We start from the raw sequence: 18,358 nt of genomic DNA, 5'->3' as shown, positions 1-18,358 counted from the left end.
AACCCACTATTATTTGTCTATTTGTTTTCCTGAGAAACTATTTTGTAGATAATAATATGTAAAACGATAACCATTGATAATTTCCTATCATTTTGTCTGTAATTTGCTAAGTCCCCCCTATTATTATGTTATCCTTCTTTTATTCTTTAAAATAAATAAAAAAAAAAAAGAATTGTCTTGTTTCTCTTGAATGCACTTTAGCACCTAAAGAGTAAGCTCTCTTCTTTACTTCTGGGCAGAGATGGGAACCCAGTTCCACTCCAGTCTTCCCCCGATATCCCCAGCAGGTAGGCGTAGAAGTGCCTTATTAACACTTCTCTGGCCCCTGCTGACCCTGTGCTAGGGGTGTCGTTACTAATTTGTGGTGGTGAAAGCCCTAACTCTCTGCTAGCAACCCCCTTATATCATCATAGGCCAGAAGATGGGACTTCATTACTTCTAGGTTGGCTCACTACATGGCATCCACCATGTGAAGAGCTTAACATGAAGACAATGAAGAAAAATTTAACAGAAAGAGAAACTTAGACTCCCTATCCAGCCTCCTTTGATGTCATCCCAGCATGAGAATTCGGTGCTTCTCTGTTTTGCTTTAGGTACTTAGAGGTCATTTTGTAATTTATCTTCGTCCCCAGTCCTAATTATACTCTTTCTTTGCTCTTACTTAAGTAGATACTAATATAAGTGCATACATATTTTCTTCTTTCTCTTTCTTTCTTTAGTATTCACCTTCATTGCTTTTTCTGTTTTTTAACTTACTTTTTTTCATATTATGGTGCCAAGAGTCTATTTATTGTAAACAGAATGTTTCTTGGTGTTTTTCACCCCAACGCATCAACATTTATATTTTTCCCTTTTATACATTATAATTCTAGATTTTTAAAAGCATTTTTCTGTCAACTTAATTTAATTTCCCTCTTTTTCTGTTGATTTTTAGCCCATTTTTTATTTTTTTAATTGAGGATTTATTTGTACCTCCTAATAAAACATCTTGAGCATATTCCCACATATTTCAATTAACCTTCAGCCCTTATTATGTTGATATTATCCAGACTTCCACAATTTTCAGGTTATTATGACTATACCATTTCCATTTTTTCTACCTTAGTACCATTTAAGAGACAAAAGCAAAACTAGCAAGCTATTGAAATCATTTTTAGTTTATACATTTATTGTAGCATCTCCTGAACCTATATTTCCACTTTTTAAAGTACTTCATCCAAACCTCTTTTCAATGAAGATCTTTTTGTGGTAAGATTTCTGAACTCTGATATAAGAGCCAGTATCTCTATCTAGCTCTCATATTTGAAAGACAGTTTGCCAAGATACAAAATTCTAGGCTTTAAAATATTTTTCTTAAACATTGTTAAAGTACCACAATTTCTTACATTCAGTTTCTTTTAAAAAGTTCCTCTACATGTGGCCTGCTCTCTTAGAACTCTTTTTCTTTGACTATTTAATCATTATACGTTTCACATGATTTTCTCTCCCTATCAGTCTAAGAGATTTTTCAATCTGAGATTTTTTCATCTTTCCATTTTTAAATACCAAGAAGCTTATTCCTTCAAATATTTCTATCCATCAATATTTGTGTCTTTTATGGAACTCTTACTGTTCCAAATTTTTTTTTCACTATTTCTTTCTTCCATAACTTTTCTTGTATATGTGTTGTTGTTTTTGTCCTTTCTTCTTTTGGAGATTATCTCAATCTCATCTTCATTGCTGTCATATTTTTCTTACCTAATATTTCTGCTTTATTGTACTTTTTGTTCTTATTTCATATTGCTAGTACTTTCTATTCCTTATACCTTAGAGTTTTATTAGGGTAACTTTAAGTTATTTATGTCTTTCTAACCATCCTGCCTGTGGTAGAACATGAATCCAGTGTCTTTCTTTTGAAATTGTTGTGCTCCTCATGAGACCTGTTATTTTGAACTGTGGCCTCGTTACTTTCTGAGGGCATTAGGCAGTGTGTATGGAAAAGGGCAGACGTCCGCCCCTCTTGGGGTATTTAGTGAAGGGGTGGGGACAGGGTGAATGGGATTTAGGGTGGAGAGTTTTCTGCCAGAAGGACCAGAACATCAAAAATCATTATTCCTCACTCCACAAAACAGCCCTGAGCAGAGTTTTACTGTTTGTATAAGAGATCTTCCAACATTTGTAAATCTCCAGACCTAGGGATTTGGAAAGAAAGAAACAAGGCAGAGATAAACTTAGTGCACCTATACCTGTTGACGCTCAGCACCACATAAGAGAAAATCTGTGCTGCTGTGGGTTTATTTTTCAAGGCATCAGGACCAGAGGTCAGAGCCACTGCAAGTTCAAAGTTGACCATTATTTGTAGCAAAGTGGGTAGAAGTAAGAGGATTACAATGTTATCCTCCTACAGAATACTGAACTGCTTCACCTCCCTCCACTCACTTTCCAGCCCCAATGCAGAACACTTTCAAACAGCTCGTATTCCTCCATGAGTGTCTCATAGAGTTTTCCATATTCTAGTACTTTCCCTGTGTGGCACTGATTCTTAATCTTGGCCACATATTAGACTTTCTTGGGGAGACTGTTAAAAATTCCAATACTAGGGCAGCACCCCACCCCAGTTAATTTAGAAACTCTTAGGATAATACTAAGAGTAAGCCATTGTTTTGCTGTTGTTTGTTTCTTGCTCTCTTTTTTTTATACTCTGGAGCTCTTTTTTTTTTTTTTTTTTTTTCTTTTTTTAAACAACTATCATGCCATGAATTCATAGAAAGTAGAGCCCAATACCTCAGGCTCTTTCCCATTGGTTCTGACAAAGTGCCTTGCCATGGGCCACACAGGCTGGTGCTTCAGTTGAAGTCAGATCCCTTCCTCTTTGGCTTCCTTTTTTTCTGATCATTTTCCTCCACGTATTTCACGATGCTATTTTGGCTCATTACCTACATTAATTCTTTTGGCAAGAATCTTTCCCTGAACGTGTTTGTTTACAACAACGCGAGCAGCATGCTGGGTAACAGCACAGACCCTTCCAGCTTTGCCATGGTAACATTCGTGCGGCATTCCTCTTTGGAGAGTGCCCATTCCCTCAGTGTCAACAACATCACCTCTCCTGTAGATTTACATGTATGTGGCCGAAGGAACTATTCCATGTTTTGTGCTAGGCCAGAGACCTTTAGCAGGGACCTCTCCTCTTTTCTTCTGTTGCCATCGTTCTGGCAAATTAGAAGGTGAAAATGTATCAGGCATCAGTTTTTCAGATTCCTCAGGATATGCACTGTGCCGCCGGAGTTAAGAACTACCACTCCAGCTCCCTCAGGTTAACCTTAGTGGTAGAAGCAGCAACTGAGGTAATTTAGTAGCTACTAAAACCATAAATGACCTCTTCTGAGCCAAATGTGACTGTTTTTTCTAGATCTTCAGCTTCTTTGGCATCTCCCTTGCCCTGGAACTGCCTTCTTGAAAATCTTTCCTCCTTTGGTTGCTGATCTTCTACACTGTCTTGGATCTTGCCTACCCTATGGCACTGTTCCTTTTCCCCCTTCTTCTCCCATCCAAACTCTAGAGGTGGTTGATTCTTAATATTCTTGGTCCATGGTCCCTCCTTCTTTCCAAAATCTCTGCCAGCAAGTACATCTGTACAGCTCCGTTCCCATCCTAAGCCCTCTTACACGTTCTTTCTCTAATCCTCTTCCACTTAGACGTCAAATGCATCTCCAATTCAGTATGTCCAAAATGAGACCCATAACTCCTGCATAAAACTATATCTCCCTTATGACTTCCTTCTACTGATACAGGTTTTATTTTTAGGTTCATCTTTGGCTTTTTGTTTTACAAACTATTTCCAAAATTCTGTTAGGCTTTTCTGAGAAATATGCCCTTTGCATTTTTATTATCATCATTCAAGTTCTAATAACTTTTTATGAGATGTGATCGAAAAATACAAGTGAGTGTTTAAATTTTTAAAAATTAAAATAAAAATTTATGATAGTAAAAGACACATTGCCCTCAGTTGCCCTCGAAACACTCCCCCATCAATCACTCCAGTAACACATAATGACAGCAATGTTCTCCAGGGTGTTGGATGGTCAGTTGTTTGCATGCTAGTGTTTACTAGGTGATTTCTGTGGGTGACAAATAACTATGTGTTCTCTGCTTGGATTTATTCATTCAATCCTTACAACCATGGATAAAAATGAGATGAACATTCTTGTCCAAAATCTTACAGCCAGTAAGTAATGACCCTGGAATTCTGATGTGGGTTGAATTATGTTCCCTCAAACCTCCCATGTTCTTCGTACTCAGAATGCAACCTCGTTTGGAAACAGGGTCATTACAGATGTACTTGGTTCAGTTGAAATGGCATTGTACAGGAGTAGGGTGGGCCTGGAAGGCAGCTTAAAGAGACAAGCACACAGACACAGAAAGAACACAGTGTAAATACTGCTGTTGGGCTGGCAGAAGCCAAAGAAGTGTCTAAACAGTCCCCAGAGTGATCCCTGAAGAACTGAAGATTCCTGAAAGTGTAGTAGCTGGTTTGGTGACTGTTTCCTGGCTACAGGACTCCTTGGGCCTCCTAACTCATTGGGCACTGTGAAGCTCCAGAGTTTCCAAACCCACACTGAATCCCCTGGAATATGTCTCTCCCTGACACCTTCAGAGCAAGGATGGCCCTGTCAACATCTTGATCTGAGATTTCCGGTCTTTGGAATTTTGGGAGATAATAAATTTCTGCTGTTAAAAAAAAAAAAAAGACAAGAAACCACTCCCCCTCACTTCAAACAGGCTTATCCCATTCTTGCAAATTTCTGAGGCAGTTTTCAAAGTCCTTTTTCAAGAGTTTTTTAATTGTGCTGTTGCAACTACATGGATGTCCTGAATTCATTCAAAATGCTTACTTCATGGTCATTTTAACTTTAAGGAAGATGGAGAATTCTCCCAGTGCCAGATCTGGCAAATAAGATGGATGAGGATGCACCTTAAGGTTTACATAAGCTTGCCTTTTCACTGGATGGCGCTTGGCAACAGCATCCACCATGTTTTTTTAATCACACTTCAGGAAAGAAGACTTCCAGAACTGCTTCCAAAAGTGCAAGAACAATGGGATGTGTTTGAAGGTAGAGGGAATATTTTGTGTCTTTTACTGTAATAAGTTTTTAAAATTTAAACCCACATAGTTTTCATTCATCCTTGGTAGACTCTTGAATGTGCCTCTTGTTCAGTTTCCTTTCCTTTACCGCAAACTAATCAATATAAAAGACTGTTAGATACCTACTTAGGATACAATTCCAGTCATGTAACTCACAACTCACTGCTCAAAACCCTATCATGGCCTTGGCATCCAAAGACTTTAAGTATGGCCCCAACTATTTTGGGACCAGGTTTACAAATATTTTTCCACATTAGATGGAATGTTTTTAAGTAAACAGATATAAACTTTGAATCGGAGACATTTGGTTTCCAATTCTAATTTATTACTACTAACTTGGATTAAGTTCTCACTCTGATATAGACCTTAGTCTCCACGACTAAACAAAAACAAAAGCAAAGCCCAGAGATAATACTAATGAACTAATAGGACTATTTGGTAGAAGTTATGGTGTCATACTACTTTTTGTTAGATTTTTAACTGCTCTTCTGTATCTGGTTCATGAGTTAGAAGATAGGGAGGACTTCATGTGTGCGCATGCATGCGTCTGTGTGTTTGAGGGGTTATTATTCTGTTTGCTCTTCAGTCATTGAATGTAGTTGCTTTTCCTGGCTATGTTCTATACCAAGGCTGACAATAGCCCACAGGCCTGCCTTGGTCTGAACCCAGTTACACCCATTCTTTCAGGTAGTGTCATAGCTGTTTCCTGGTACTGCAGCTTAGCTTGAAAGTTGCAACAGAGATCTTACAGCTCACAAAGCCAAAGGTGTTTCCTGCCAGGCTCTGTAGAGAAAAAGTTTGCTTCCCTATTCTATTTTCTTTGCTTTTTACTCTCTCCACATTATCTCCCCAAGTGTTGTGTTTATAAAATACTGTATGTTCTCAAATCCTAGGTACAGCCTAGTCCCCATCCCCTCAAATATGATCTAGACTTAATGACTTGCTTGTAGCGTGAGACAGAGAGTGACTTCTTAGAATGGGCCTTACACCCCACAGTGGTGTCCACCTTGCTCTGTTAGATCCCCAAGCCTGGGGGAAGCCACTCGTCCTATCATGAAGACACTCAAGCTGCCTGAGGGAGTCCCAGGTGGACAGGAGCTGAGGCCTCCTGACTGCAGTTGGTACCAAATGGCTAGCCACATGTGAGCCACCTTAGAAGCCAACATCTCTACTACAAGAGCCACTATGTGATACCTCACAAGGAGCACCAGGACAGAACTTCACAAGGGACTCCAAGACAGAACCACCTAGCTAAGCCCTTCCAAATGCCTGACCCTAGCAATGGTACGGATAATAAATGGTTAAGGTTGTTTTAAGTCACCCACTCTTGAGTTAACGTTTAATATAGTAAAAGATATTGAATGTACCAGAAAATCTTCAGTTACCATCTACAGGCCAAACTCAGATGTACATCCACAGCCTGGATATCTCCTCTGACCTCAAAACTTTGTACGTAATTGCCAGTGTCACATCTCTTCTTAAATGTCTCAAAGTCATCAAAAAGCCAACACGTGCAAGCTATTTGTCCTTTCCCACTCACATATGATCTTTCCTCGTGTCTTAGTCACTTTTCTTTTTGCTGGGATAAAATAGACAATATCCACAACTAAAAGAAGCAAAACTTTATTTTGGCTGCATTTCAAGCCACAGTGGGCTGGCTCCAAAGCAAGATGATGTGGCATGGGGATACAGCAGAGGAATAGCCGCTCATTTCATGATGGTCTAGGACCAGGAAGAGAGATAGAACTTTCTGGGGCATACCCATAATGCCCTGCATTTCCCACAGAACTCACCTCCTCAGAGCAAGCCAGCTCTAATACCCTTATAGTTCAATTATGTCCCAAAGGTCCCATCTATAATCGCATGAGGATTTGGGAGACATCTAAGTATAAACCATAGTTTCCCAGTAATCCTTCTTTCAGGAAATGGCACATTGAGCTTAATCTATGAACTATACATCTGACCATCTGTGATACCTCTTTCTCCTTCATACTCCATATCCAAGCCAGCACCAACACCAGTTGAATTCATTGCAATATAGTTTTGAAATCAGTTTAAGGTTTCTGGCATCTGACACTCAGAAGACATCTGCTATAGAAACATCATTATTTGGAGGTGGTCTATATTTCCTTCTAATAGATTTTGAGGTAATCCATACATCCTTGAGCCAAAAAGTGGACTTGTTTTGATTGGTTGATTCTACCTAAGATTTGGTGTGAACTGTGCAATCTGAAGTCTTGTGTAATTCCTCCAGTCTCAGAACTCTCAATGATTATCTCCTTGACAGTTGCTTTTGGACTCTTCTCTCTGGTCCCTCTGATGAGTCAGAGTCCAGTCAGGAGACAAAACTCACATCAGTGACTCTAAGAAGCAAGTTACCCTAAACAGCTGTTAGTCTGCCAAGGGACAAAAAAAATGGCACTGCTACAGTTCAAGTGTGGAGAAAAATAGGATGAGGTTAGAAATACTAAAAGTTAGAAACTTGCAAAAGGGACCTTGCAAAAGTGACACTTACATCTTTGATCAGGATGTGCTCCCAGTTAGTTCTAGCGTGTCTAAAGGAATGTGATGCATCAGTCAAGTTTTGGAACAACTGCAAATTAAATAACTTCTGCTACTAGAATGAACTCCACTGCTGGGACAGACATTAAACATCATTTCCTAAGGCACTCACCTTCTCTCAGCAGCCTCTGGAATATGTCTTCAACTCTCAGCAATGGCTTTGGGATGTTGGGTGGCAATCAATTTCCCTTTTGCTTTCCAGCTCAGCAATATATTTTAAGCATGTTCATTTGCTTGGAGCAGATAGACGTGACTCCTTCATCTGCTTAGTCATTTGTCAAGAGTCTTTGTATATAGCTCTTCTTCTTCATTGTCCTCCACTAATCCAAAGTGCTGCTATTTCTTCCTCAGGCTATTAGTATTGTCTTCTGACTTGTCTACCTACATTCATTGTAGCCTGTCTACTATCTCTTCTTCATTCTGTAGCTAATATATTCTAAATACCAAACTAAGAACATCATCTCAGGTTTGCATTTCTCTTTCCCAATCTCAGGGAGGACAAAGCCCTTGGATACACTGATGCCCAGCCCGGATCACTCCTCTTTTCTGCTCATTGACCATTTAATCATCACTTATCCTGCACATTACAGAACAAATCTCACTTTCCCCAAGCCTCTTCCTTTCCTTCCTCAGACTAACTCACATTTCTAATTATATGGTCCCACAACCTTGTATATCTTTCCTTTATAAAATTTATCAGATTAGTTGATAACATCTTCTCTGTTGGGCTATGAACTCTAGAAGAGAAGACACATAAGCATCCTAAGCTCCTGGTAAGAGCTTCATGTACACAAAAGATATTTAGTATCTATGTACAGAATGAATAAATGAACTCTACTGAATATTGATTGAATTTAAACATGTTTTCCCCAGATTACCCTATAACACTTACCCTTTCCTCTGAACTTCTGGCATGCTTATATAATTTATTTGGTATATTTCCTTCCTTTTGGACTTTAAGCCTGGTATTCTCATCATACTGTTGATTAAGACTTGCTCTGTCATTTTTAAATTCCTAGTGTCTAGCATATTGCTATCGACAGAGTATGAAAATAACAAATTCATATTCTTATGCCTCTTATTATTCACTACCATGATTGAGAAATTTATGCCGTTATAATTAATGTAGTAAAATTTTGCTAATTCAATTATTTATTCAAATAGTATACAATTTTTAAAGCATGCTCTTCTCAAGTAATTAAATGCGATAATTATTTAACACACTGGTAGGCAGTGCAAAGTTTCATGAATGTTAGTCCATTATCCAGCCCTTTATATTTTGAATTAATAATACAGTAATTTTTAAAAAGTCTTGACTATGACTGAAAACACAAATGTCTTCAGATGGTGTTCGAAAATGGTTTAAATTACACAGATGTGGTGAACACGCAGTGAAACCTTAGAAAGGCCCTAAAGAATTCTCCAAGAATGATACATGAGCCAAGGACATGACATTCATCTTGGAGGATTTTTCTCCCCCTGAACAAGTTTGATAAAATGCCTCTTCTTCCACTTTGACCTTAAGCACTTAGAAATCATTTGTTTTACAAAAGCCCTGTGGTCTATGATTATGGCAACCCGAATAGTGACTTCAGTCTCATATTTCAATGGTGCATGGTTTATCACTTTAGTTGAAGAGAGTGCTTTTGCATAAAAACTTTAGTTAGATTTCACTCCCATGCCTGTGTTGGCCTCCCCTCTGCTGCTGGGAGGAACAGCTTTGGGCTTTCAGAGCGGGCTTCATACACAGCACTGCACATCCCCAGCCTCATCTGTTAGAATCCCCCAGCTTCACGGCAACTGCACACATAGGTTCACTTACCGGGTTCTATGCCTCAGCAACCTTCTTGTCGCTATCATTTTTACGAAATGAGTTGATTTTATTTTAGCTCCCACGCTTGCAAATGTAGTATCTTACATCTTATTTTCAGAGAGGCTCTCAAATATCTTCTAGCACTATATTTATAACTCTTTACCACTAGGTTGTCAGCCTTGTTACAGAGTGATTTACATTGCAGACCTCCCTAAATTTAGGTTAACTTTCATCCATCATCACCATCCAGATATTTTAATTTGGTATATCGAGAGGCGTAATAACCAGTGTTTGCCAGAGAGCTATAAATATTGGCGTGAATTTTATGTTCCCACTTGACATTCAGATTATCTCAATGGATAGTGATCTTGGGCCTTCCTGTCAGCCTGCTAAATGCATCAAGGGTTTTTATCATGAATTTTCCAGATATTTGTAGGACCATGCAAGCTTTTGCAAAGAGCAAGGAGACAATAGATCACGAAAATATTATTTTTCTATAAGTTCACTATGTAAAATATATAGTCACAAATTTTGTGCCACTAATTCTATGCCACTACTAATTTATAGATTGTGGGTAAATATTTAGCACGCTCTTGCACCCTTGATTCCTTTGAAGTCTGTTTACTTTTGTGTGTTAATCCATGCTCTCTTCTAGTGTGGTAGCTCTACTACACATACCCTAACTCTTCAGAACTTGTGATCCTGTCCATTTGTCAACCTCAAATACATACTGGTTACTGTCATAATCCAATCAACTTTTGGTGAACATAAAAGAGTAGTTCACTTGTAGAAATCAATCTAAGTACTTTATAGGTTGTTTCAAAGACATAAAATGATGCTTAATCATGGTCCAGATAAATATTTTTCACATGAACTTAGAACACAGTTGTATTTATTTCACATAAAACAAGTCCTCCAAAACACATTTGCAAATGACATCAATACTTCAGATTAACTAATGGCTGTCACTAGTATTTTAATTTTTCTAAGACTTTTCAGTGTGCCGTGAGAGAGAGAAGAGTCCCATTCGATACAACCTTTAAAAATACATCAACTGTGTAAGTATAACACCAACTCTATTTAAAACAGTATTACTCTAATAAAAATGTTTTAAGTTTTAAGTAATTCGATTCCATTAGATTCATCCTCAAATGTCAGTGCAGAAATATTAAAGCAGAATTTTCATGAGAAGATGCATTGTTGTGAAGAGAGTGGCCAAATCAGGTGCCAAGCAGTGATGTTTTTCCCACAGTCCTTCCCACATATATGAGCTTTGGGCCTCCCTTCTTAATGTCATCCAGCTCCTGGCAGATTTTGCCAGTACTTCTTCCAAATCCACAGGGTGTGAAAGAAAGAGCCAGGAGCACTTATCACCACAAGTTTTTGAAGTCAGGCAGCTATCAGCCTTGAAGTGATTTTTTTAAAACACAAACAAACAAACAAACACCTGGGATGCCCTCCATAAAGCCCTCCCTGACTCTCCTAGATGAACGTGCCTGCCTCTTTCCATTGTGCGCCATAGAAATCAGCGCCGGGACATCCATGGCACTGTGCATCATGTATTTGTGCTTCAGGTACCTGTCTGTTCCCTCTGCTGTTCCATACAGCTCGTGATCTCAGCAATACTATTGCACCTCACATGATTTCTTGCACAAGTCATGTTCAATGTACATTCATTGACTCAGTTCTTCTGGATATATTCATCAAAAACAACAACAACAAAAAAAAAAAAAAAACAAAAAAGCACAGTCTTTAACCTCACTGCACTCTTCAAATGACTGCAAACTGAGGCCATAAAATTTAACAAGGCAAAAAGTCACTCATTTGAGCAGAAGTCTCTAATCCAGTGTGAGACAGGGTTGTTAAACAGATCTCTGCATAGCAAGAGTTCTCAGTCCCAGATTACCCTCTTCCTGAGGCTTTAGGCTGGAATCACGTAAGTTTTATTCAACTTTTTATCAGTATTCAGAAGTTGGTGCCAGATAATTCCAGTACTTAGTGGTTTTAAACGCTTTAATTTGGCTACAGTATTTGTGCCCCTCCTGGCCAAGCTGTCATTCTCCCCATACATTACCAAAACTATTTACATAGGTCATTTCCTTGAGAGAGTAGAAAAAGAGTAATATTCACCCTCCTGAAATTTACACACATTTGAAATCTTGCATGTCACCTACTCAGACCATCAAAATTTAAGGCAGGGTATAATAGTAATAGACCTATATTGCCTGGCATGTGTGAGGCCTTGAGTATGACCCCTAACAGCACCAAAAACCAAAAAATTTAACATACAAGCTTTCTCACAGATCACCAAACTCATAGGAAACATCACTTTCAATGCAATCAACTTTCGGTGCCAGGCCCTCACACACACTAAGCATACACTCTACCACTGAACTCCATACCAGACACTGAGTCAACATTTTCAACAATCATACGCATTTCACTGATATTTAGACATTTTTAAGAAAGTCTATAGCATTCAGAGACAAGATATTAAGGTGACATTGTTTCTATATAAATTCAGCAGGGGGTTAAGGAAAATAGGGTCAAACAGAGGAAAACTTCAGATAAATGGAAGACAGGGAGTGACAGGGGAATTGGAGAACCTGTTGCCACAGATTCTGTCTTTAAGTGGAGACCTTCAGAGATTTATTTTTATAATGAAAACGTGAAACGGAAATCCAGTCTTCCATCCCATCTGGATTTCCTCCAAACGCGCTGCCTTCTCCCTGATGAGTCAGACTAGTGCGCACCATATAGCAGCACAGTGCATTTGAAATGCTGACATTTCATTTCTAATTGAAATCAAAAAGAAATAGTTCCATTGGGGAGCAAGAAAGTAAACCTGGCTTTTGATAGAAGTTAACAGGGAAGAGAGCAAAATACTTTTCTCTGTCATAGCATGGTCTACTGTGGAAGACTGCCGGTCCCCGTCTTCCTGTCTGGATGAGAGATTATCTCCAGGATTACATTCCCTGGAAATAACATATCTTATGAGGAAGGAATGAGAAATTATATTTGAGTGGACATATCAAATGCAATGAAAGAAGTGAAAAGAAGTCTTTGCTTCTATTTTTTTAAAATTACATGAATGCAGAGTTCAAGGAAAAATTGTTGATTTCCACTGCAAAAACAAATGATGACAAAAGCAACAGAGTTGTACTATTCACAAAATACCTACAAAAATGAATCAAAAAATATACACATTGGAGGGTAAGATAAGCTTACCTTATTGGGACTAAAATCCTCACATTGGTGAGGCACATTTCTTTTCAAAAACAATTTTATAGCAATACCCACAGCAGTAGTACTCTTACCAGTTGTAGTTTGAGTAATACCGAAGATTAACATTTATCTACCTGTGAATGGATTATAAGAATTTTAATATTTAATACTCTAGGCACTGGGGATTTAGCTCAGTGGCACAGTGCCTGCCTGACAAGCTTGAAGTCCTGAGTTCGATTTCCAGTACACACCCACACACACACACAACCAAAACCAAAAAAATACTCTAAGCAGTATTATGAAAATAGCTTCTGTCTTCAGAAAATAATATTGCATTCTCTGAAAAGCTTGCCTTTGAATACAAAAAGTGATCATTTTAATGAAGACATTTATCTTTATGTCAAAATCTCTAGCACTAATCTGTATTATTTTGTACAAAAATGTTGTCTTTCGTATATGAGTCATTTCAAGACATTATTCAGTGGTCACTGGCACTAAGGTGCTTGAGGACAAGGAATTTGATGCTGAGGAGTTCCTAGGCTAATGTGCAGAGAAACGTGTCAGGTAAATGACAGCATGTGTGATGCCTGCTGAAAGAAAGGCAGGAACGGTGCTTTTTAGGTGGTTGTTTCAAGGAGCTGTGTAGTAAATGAAAGGAGTAGCATTAGAACAAAGTTGAGGGGAAGGAAAAGTTGATTTGCAGGGTTGGTTTCAGAATGTGGAACCTTGTGCAGGTTTGAAAGTTGAGTGAAAGAAGAGAAAGAATGTTTGAACTTTCAGTAGAAAGGAGGGGAGAAGCAGTAGATAAATATGAGTATTTCATTGTCCACATGGGTCTTTCCAAAGCTTCTCTCTGGTGAGTTTGACTAGGTTCTTGGGCTAGCTCTGACATCAAGTTTTTATGATCACTAGAACTCATCAAAATAATATGTGGTATGTATTAACAATGGAAGGACAGATGTTCTCATTTTTCTGTGGAACTTGAGCCTGTCTTGACCTCTTGATGGCCACCAGGCACGCCCAGTGGAATGCAGCCAATGGCCACGTAGCAATGAGTACTCTACCTTGCTGTATAGATTACTGATTCTTCATACAAATTTCTTCTTCTCTAATAACCTTTACAAATTCTGCTCACAGAACCAAAAGGAAAATCAAGGTTGCAAATCAAGTAAAAATATTTTATAATATTAATGATAAAACGATGACTATCCATGAATAGAATATAAAAACAAAGACCACTTTATTCCTGTCTTTATCTGACACTCCAACAAAATGTTACAAAAATCAATATCTAAGTTACCTGATGGAAAGCAATTTAATGAATCCTTTGGACAATGCTCTTAAAAGTAAGAAATAGATTATCTCACTCTCAAATTTGCCACAATTAAAGAAACACTCTTTTGAATTGGACTGTTTCTCCCCAAAGAATCTTCCTCTTACAATGAAGGATATTGCAATATGCTCTGAATAGATGTTTAAAATCTCTCTCATAAGTTCTAGAAATCGCGCATTGAAACAGTCCCAGCTTGACAGCTCTGTAATAACCATTAAATATTAAAATAACATTAAAGAGCAACTGTTCAGCTCATGGATTTAGCTGCAAAACTCAGATTCACACTAATGGGACTTACATAGCTAAATCCCCCTGTGCTCTACTGAAAATTTACCCCCAAGGATCCAAGGATCAGACAGTCAAGGCAATGATGAATTCACTTTTTAAAAAATCCATCCAGGGCCAAACAAAATTTTATCACTCATGGAATTTCAATCACATAATAGAAATCAGATTGTTGGAAATTCATCAGCATCCAGTTTGCATTCATATGTTATGTATTTGTGATATAATAAAATTCAAACTTCTATTGTAAGATAATTTGGGATATTGTATAGACATGTATGGAGTTTTTTAATGTGTCTCATTTATGATGATACCCTAAAGCTAAAGCTTAATTCTAAATATTTTTATGTATACTATTTTTAGAGACATCATTTCCCTACTCTTTAAGCTAAACAAGTACATTTTGTTGTTAATATATGTTTAATGTGAAATGAAACAAACCAATATTAGGAATCAATAGTGTTAGTATTTCATGTTATATGGAAACTTAACTTCTCAAAAGAATTTCTTTGAAAAAGTTATAGAAATTTTGATGTAGTGATCACACATTGTAATAATCAACTCTGTTAACTATCTAGAAATAGTTTCAAATTATTGAGAAGACAGTGTGTTTTGGTTTGTTTTAAATTGATAGGTAAAACTTTATATATTTATTATGCAGACAGGGCATTTACAGGAAGGTATTCTACCCTAAAATTTAGCTTACCCAAATGGCAAATTAAGACAAATTTATTTTTAAAAAATCATTTTATTAGCTATAAAATAAAGAAGATGGACTTGAGGCTCTCTTACATTTGCCAGTCCACGATTTTTATTTGTGGTAGCTAATTTGATTCACACTGTCTGGCTAGATTTTTCCCACTTCTTTGGCTCTTATATTTACGCTAACACACACATGAAAGAAATTTATAATTCTTATGTACAACTCTTATATAAATCAATTTATAATATTCTGTGAAATTCTTGTAATTCAATTTCAAAATATATACCAAAATTGAAAGAAGTCTTAACATAAGAAAGAGGGATGATGCTGTTTCACAGATAAAGCCCTGGATATAAAAACTGGAAGCCTAACTTCATTACTGTGCTAACCAACTGTATGACCTTGAATAGATCACTTCACATCTTTGGATTTCAATTTCCTTATTTAAAAAATGCATTTTAGCTCAGCGGCAAAGGGCCTACCTGGCAAGCGCAAGGTTGTGAGTTCGATTCTTGGTACAAGAGGAGAAAAACAAAACAGCAACAATAACAACAACAACAACAAAAAAAATGCAGAAGTTAGACAAAATGGTCACTAAGTGCATGGCTGAGATTAGATCCCTGTAACTGACACATCACTATTATAAACTAAACAGAATAAAAAAATCACATGATCATCTCAATAAACACCTAAAAGTATTTGACAAAAGGCAACATAATTTTATGATTAAACATTCTGAGAAAGCTGAATATAAAAAGAATGTACCACAAATCATAAAGGCCCTGTTAAATAAGCCTATGTCATACTTAACCATAAAAATGTTGGAAGAGTTTTTTTCCCTCCTTAAGAGTAGGGCAAGAATCCCTACTCTTACCAGTTGAATTCAATGTACCATTTAAGGTCATAGAGCACACAGGCCAGAAAGATAGGAAAAGGCATTTGAGTTAGAAAGGAAAAAGCAAAATTATTTCTGTTTTGTAAATGACATGACAATGAATGTGTGAAAAAATGAAAAACTATGTACATATAAACTCACACAAACTTATTAGAATTACTCAAATTCAGCAAATTGCCTGGTACAAAATCAGTATACCAAAGTCAGCAGTATTTTTAGGAAATTAAGAAAACAACCTCATTTATAATAGTTTCTAAATGAATAAAATAGTTAGAAATAAACAATCAAATAGATTATGAATTGGACACTGAAAATTGTAAAACATTAGTGAAAAATTGAAGAAGACACCAATAAATGGAAAATATCCCATGTTTGTGGATTGTAAGGCATAGTATTATTAAAACATCAATACTACTCAAAGTTACATATGTATTCAATGCAATCTCTATGAAAATTTTAATGGTATTTTTAAAAAGAAGTAGAAAAATCATAAAATTTCTAAAGTGTCACAAAAAACTTCAAGTAACCAAAGTAATCTTGAGAAAGAACAAAGCTAGAGACATCATAATTCCTAATTTCAAAACACATTACAAAAGTATGGAATTAGACCAAGGGAACCAGATAGAGAGCCCAGAAAAAAATGTATTATGTAAATCCATAGTACAAAAAAAGTCTTTTTGATAGATAGTGTTGGGAAAATTCATTAACTACACGCAAAAGAATGAAATTGGGCCTTTCTCCATACAGAATAATAAACTCAAAATTACATTAAAGGTTTAAATATGAGCCTAAATCTATAAAAATTTCTGCAAGAAAACATGGAAGGTAACTTCATGATATCAGTCTTGGAAAAGTTTTGTTGGGTATTACACCAAAAAGACAATTGACAAAAGCAAAATTAGACAAGTAGAGCCACATCAATGTAAAAAGTTTCTTAACAGCAAAGAAAATGATCAATAAAGTGAAAAGACAAATTGTAGAATGAGGTAAACCAAAGCAAAAAGGCACAAAGGGATATATTTGTAAACCATATCTCTGGTAAGAAGTTAATACCCAAAATATATAAAAATTCCTTCAACTCAATAGCAAAAAAATTTTAAAAATAGGTAAAAGATTTGAATAGATATTTCTCCAAAGAAGACAAATAGGAAATACATATGTATGTGAAAAGATACTCAATATACCTAATCATCAGTGAAATGTAAACAAGATATTCTCTCACACTTGTTAGAAGGGCTATTATTTTTCAAAAAGTGTTGACAAGGATGAAGAGAAATCCAGATGCTTGTACATTGTTGGTAAGATTGTAAAGTGATACAGCCACTATGGAAAATAGTGTGGAATTTTTTCAAAAAAGTTAAAATAGGGGGCTGGGGATTTAGCTCAGCTGAACAGCGCTTGTCTGGCAAGCACAAAGTTGTGAGTTCTATTCCCGATACCAGAAAAAAAGAAAGTTAAAATAGAACCATCATATGATCCAGAAACCCCATTTCTATGAACATAGCCAAGGGAATTGAAATCAAGATTTCAAGGTGATACCTCCATTTCCAAGTTCACTACAGCATTATTCACAGTAGCCAGACATAAAAACAGTGTAAATGTCCATCCATGAGTGAATGGATGAAGAAAATATGGTATATACTATAATGTGATATTATCCAACCTTGAATAAATGTAAATTGCATCATATATGATCACATGGACCAACCTGGTAGATATTACACTAATTGAAATAAGTCTGTCAGAGGACAAACGCTACATGATCCATTTATGAGACATCTAAAATAGTCATGCTCATAAAAGTAGAGAAAAATTGTAGTTTCCAGGGTTTAGGGGAAGTGGGAAATGGAGAATTGATACTTAGTAAGCATAATGTTATAGTCCTAGAGATTTGTCATACAACAGTGTTCCTTCAGTTAATAATACAGTAATATGAACTTAAAACTTTATTGATAGGACAGATCTTACAATAAAATATGATAAAAAGAAAACTAAAGATCAATATCCCTGATAAACACAGAAGTAAAAATTCTAAACAAAATTTTAGCATATCAAATCTAACAATATGTTAAATGGAAATAAACCACAATCAAGTGGGGTTCATCCAGGAATTCAAGGCTGGATCAACATTTGAAAAATCAATTGATATAACTCAATAAATTTTAGCAAAAATTCATTTGATGTTGAGAAGTTCCAGCACCCACTTCTTTTTTTTTTGGGAGGGTGGAAGCGTCTCACTCTATGGCTCAGGCTAACCTAGAAGTATTCCTTTCCCTCAGCCTCCTGGGTAGTGGGATCATAGCTATACATCACTAAGCTCAGGTAAACATCCATTTCTGAATAATATTCTGTGAAAAGGAGATGGAGGAGGAGAAGGAGGAGGAGGAGAAAGGAGGAGGAAGAAGGAAATAGAAGAAGGA

This window comes from Chinchilla lanigera, unplaced genomic scaffold (assembly GCF_000276665.1).
Source record: "Chinchilla lanigera isolate Chin_1 unplaced genomic scaffold, ChiLan1.0 scaffold00001, whole genome shotgun sequence".
NCBI classification, from domain to species: Eukaryota; Metazoa; Chordata; class Mammalia; order Rodentia; family Chinchillidae; genus Chinchilla; species Chinchilla lanigera.
The sequence above is the reverse complement of the archived record's forward strand: the minus strand, read 5'-3'. Positions refer to the sequence as shown.